This window comes from Hippocampus guttulatus, chromosome 6, assembly GCF_054856545.1.
Source record: "Hippocampus guttulatus isolate MCC_2025c chromosome 6, RoL_Hgut_1.0, whole genome shotgun sequence".
In the NCBI taxonomy this organism is placed as follows: Eukaryota; Metazoa; Chordata; class Actinopteri; order Syngnathiformes; family Syngnathidae; genus Hippocampus; species Hippocampus guttulatus.
The window spans coordinates 5,493,859-5,497,842 of record NC_141266.1 but is presented as its reverse complement, the minus strand read 5'-3'; the positions used below and the strand labels follow the sequence as shown (position 1 = coordinate 5,497,842).

Sequence of the window (3,984 nt, the reverse complement as noted above, 5' to 3'; positions counted from 1 at the left end):
AAAAATAAAAATAGCGGTAGCACGAAGAAGAAAAATAAAAATAGCGGTAGCACGAAGAAGAAAAATAAAAAATAGCGGTAAGAAGGAAAAGAGAAGAAAATAATAGAAGAGGTAACAGAAAATGGAGAAACGTAGTGACAATCTGGAGAAAAGTGGGCCGAAAATCGGCCAGGTTAACCGGCAGCTGAGGAGAAGTTATGATGTAATTTGCATTTCAAAAACCAGAAGCCATTCATTTACGAATGCGATTGCATTTTAGTTTACATATTTAAATGTTCAGATATTAAGACTTGAATGTGGCAAAATAACATGCTTTTTCCCTCAAATATATTGTTATAATCATTTGTTTCGGATGTACTGTAATTATTTTCTGGATAAAAATTAATTTGGTGTTCAAAAACTTTTTTTTCAAACTTGAATCTTGAAAAAGAGGGGGCTGTCTTATAATCAGGGCCGTCTTATATTCGGGCCAATATGGTAAATGTTGGCGCCGACGTGGGTAATGGTGGCCATCCAGCATCATTGTTTTCACTTTATTACCGGTAGTTAAACAGACAGCTTGGTGGTGGTGTTATGCGATGGCAACAGAGCACACGAACCTGAAACATTTGTTTACATACAAAATCGATGATGAGCATGATCATAAATATTATCTCTTCAACTAGATGACAATACTACTGTTCACTTTCATAAACAGGACTGCACTGAGGCGGCGGTAGTTTCATTAATAGGATGATTGGCTTCAGTTCTACAGCATGAAGAGGAAAAAAGTGTCTTGTCTTGAACATACGCGCTTGAAAATTCTTCATCCAGTTTATGACAAACACGACCAATAGGAGGGTGGCTGCAGGCACACGCAGATATCTCTTTTTTTTTTTTCCCCGACACCGTTTCTTTTTACGGTGCTGGTGAGGGAGTAACAGATGGAGAGACAGAGCGCAGGGATGATGAGAACGTAAAATGTGCAACGTTTACTCATTCGCTTCTTTATTGTCGTTCACTGCAGGAGCGGAGTGAGGGAGCGGCTGGAAAACAAACGGGTTGCTACAAGGACACGGGCCTCCTGAGCCTCATTCGCCAACCAATCGGCCTTGATAGGACCCGGACCCAGCTGCCAAGGTACACTCACTTCACTCTGTTCCCTCTCACTCCATCTCTATCTTTCTATCCCGCCGGCCACCCCATCCACTTCCTCACTGTCAATCAATTTGTTTTCTTTTTACTTTAGATTTGCACCCTTCCCCTTCATTGGCCTCGCCTTGCCTTCCTCCCCCCCCCCCCCCCGCCCCCCCCTGTGAAGCTGAGCATTGATGGATAGACACGTGCTGGCGTACAGAGGAACCTATTTGGACTTGTGTGTCAGCCCATCTTTATCAAATGTTGCGGAGGTATATTCTCTTGCTATGCTTCATTACTCTGGAATGGAGGGCCCTGAAATGTTTGACTGCTCTGTCTTCTCTCCTCAGATCCCCACCAGCTCGACCCCCTTCCCTCCCGCTCTCTCACTCTCATTTATCGGCCGTGAGCTGTAGCAGTGGAGCTGTTGAGTGAGTGTGAGCACTGCTGTCTTGCTCACCCCGGACTGGCCAAGGGTACACGCCTTGTGGCGTCGTTATCGATTCTGTTGCTCACTTTGAGGTGCTAAGGAAGACCCTTCCCTGCCTGGCTGCTCCACATGACAACCGGCTGCCGCACCGGAACGCAATTGGCCGAGCCTCAATGAGGTCTCTGCCAATCAAAACGCCACTTGACAGCCCCTGTATCTGAGGATGACCTCAGGATGACATCACTGGGAAGGCATTAATGTAATAAAAAGCTTGGTAGTACAATACTGTAAAGGGCAGTGCAACATAAAGACGCATTGATCAGAGCGCGGGGAATCTAAATTGAGGTGTTGCGCTTTTGCGCTTGTGGTTGAACGAGGGGTCAATGCTCACTGAACAGCCTCCTGGGAAGGAAAAAAACCCCAACCTTTTCTTCCCATTCTCTCACAAAACAACGAATATCGTTGTTGCACACTTTTGTGTGTGTGTTCAATGGGGTGTGGTCATTGCACCTTGACGGAAACTGGACCAAATGTGAAATCTATCACCTCTTTGCAGCTTCTACTCTTTCTACAAGATTTCGGAAGTTTGTCTGCCGGTATTTTTTGTTTATTCTTTCAAAAGAACATCTGTGAGGTCACGGTTGACATATATTGAACAAGGGGGGCCGGTTCTATTCTAGTTCATTCCAACGGTCTTTGAAGGGGATGATGAACTGAATTTCTTCCAAATCAAAGTCATCCAAGTATGCTTTTATGTCTTTCTATGGGGCGCAGTCATGCAGTTTCTGGGTCTTGTCAAAACTGTTCCCCCAAAGTCAGAAGTTGAAAAATGTTAAGAAGACATTGACCGATATTGTTTTTAAAAAGCTCCAACAGAACTTCATGCATTTAAAATGATTCATGCAAAATAAAGTGATTGAAATCTTTTTTTTTTTAATCACTGGTTTAACCCTTTCATGCACCCTGTAACCTGATAACATGATAAGCTGTCCACTGTAGTAATCACGGTCCCTGAAAGGATTAAAAGGAAATAGTAGGTAAAAATAGTAAGGTGAATAAATTTTTGTTTGTTTGTTTTTGTTTTGTTTTTATTGTTTATTGAACATATTAAATATACAATACAGCAACAAATTGGCAAAAAGTGAAGGCAAGCAAGATATAAAAAAGGAAAAGAAAATAGACATCATTACAAATTATATGTTCAAAGGAGTAGGAAGAAGTAAAAAAACTTATCTCGTCCTACCCCTTGTTATATAATATATTCATACATTCCATCCATTTTCCGAACCGCTGAATCCTCACTAGGGTCGCGGGGAGTGCCGGAGCCTATCCCAGCCGTCGTCGGGCAGTAGGCGGGGGACACCCTGAACTGGTTGCCAGCCAATCGCAGGACACACAGAGACGAACAACCATGCGCGCTCACACTCACACCGAGGGACAATTTAGTGTGTTCAATAACCCTGCCATGCATGTTTTTTGAACGTGGGAGGAAACTGGAGCACCCGGAGAAAACCCACGCAGGAGAACATGAAAACTCCACACAGGGAGGCCGGAGCTGGAATTGAACCCGGTACCTCTGCACTGTGAAGTCGATGTGCTAACCACTGGACTACCGGGCCGCCCTATATAATATATGAATTGATAATTTTTCAATACAGAAAAAAGGAAAAGTCTATATCAACAAATGCTTTTACCCATATGTGTGCTATACTTATCTATTTATACAACTTTCGGTTTGTTATACATGTCATTCTAGCACATTTATATGTTGATTTTCTCATATTCACAACGGATACTGCATTTCATTTCGTTTATCAATGTAATTCTGATGTATTTCTATATTTTATAAATGTATCAAATTTTATTAGCTGATTTGTGTAGTTTTCTTGTACTACTCCCTTGAATTTGTTTTTGAATTTGTTTTTGAACTCAGCAAGCTAGTTTTGAATAGTTGCAATGTTTTGTGGTGTTGCTGGGCAGTGTTTGATTTTGCCTACTTTCGGGAAAAAGTTGGAATAGGTGAGATTAAGGCCAAGAGGATTTTGGATTGGCCTGCTTGTCGTCCTCATGTGGGTAGGCAGGTACGGTAATAGTGATGTGTCGTCGCGCATGCTTTGAAATGAACAATGACAGTTGGCTCCTTATCCATCTTACTCTTACGCCTCAAAGGCCTTGATGAGAATCACGAGAGCGACCTCCAGTTCGAACCTGAACCAGCATTTTATTTACTGGTACATGGAAACTAGATGCTTGAGTCCACTTTGGATGACAATTACACACTTGACAAATGCGGGAACTTTTCAATCCTGGTTCCTTCTAATGTACAGGGTTGGAGGATGACATCAAAATGTGGCAAGCAACAACACACGGTCGCTACTTTTTGAATTCTGTTACTTCACACGGCAAGGCAACGAGTAATCTCGAAAGCCCTGACGTTT

At 42.6% G+C, this 3,984-nt stretch overlaps 1 long non-coding RNA gene across 1 annotated transcript; it reads left to right on the top strand.

Moving 5' to 3' along the window:
- The first annotated feature begins 845 nt into the window (after positions 1-845).
- Positions 846-2,472, top strand: LOC147203362 (uncharacterized). The gene is made up of 3 exons (XR_015101218.1): positions 846-1,119; positions 1,229-1,388; positions 1,467-2,472. It is a non-coding gene; the product is annotated as an uncharacterized LOC147203362 (long non-coding RNA).
- The last annotated feature ends 1,512 nt before the right edge of the window (positions 2,473-3,984 follow it).